The sequence below is a fragment of the Manacus vitellinus genome, unplaced genomic scaffold, assembly GCF_001715985.3.
Source record: "Manacus vitellinus isolate BGI_N305 unplaced genomic scaffold, ASM171598v3 scaffold_2_pilon, whole genome shotgun sequence".
Taxonomy (NCBI): domain Eukaryota; kingdom Metazoa; phylum Chordata; class Aves; order Passeriformes; family Pipridae; genus Manacus; species Manacus vitellinus.
In genome coordinates this window covers 16,901,676-16,902,012 of record NW_021940208.1, presented here as the reverse complement: position 1 = coordinate 16,902,012, position 337 = coordinate 16,901,676, and positions in this window count along the sequence as shown.

Below are 337 nucleotides of genomic sequence, written 5' to 3'. Positions count from 1 at the left end.
TGCACATAGGGGGGAGAAATATATTTCCAAGATAGCCCCGGATGTTATAGGGTCAGTAAAGGCCAGCAGCAGCGCTGGCAGGGCAGACTCCTGAAGAAGCATCCTTAGCCAGTGCTGCCCCTTCCCGGCTTCCCTGCTCTCAGCGCTCAGTGCTGCTGGTTGGGGACCCGTGCTGGTCCAGGCCAGGCGCCGCACAGGGCGGTCTGCCCCGCCGCTTCCCCTCCTCCCGGAAGGCGGGGAGAGGAGTCCCGGGTCTCCGGGGCACACACGGCGCTTTTGGGCGCTCAGAGCATCGTGCCCGGCAGCCGGAGAACGACTGTATGGCCCCGGCCCAGCA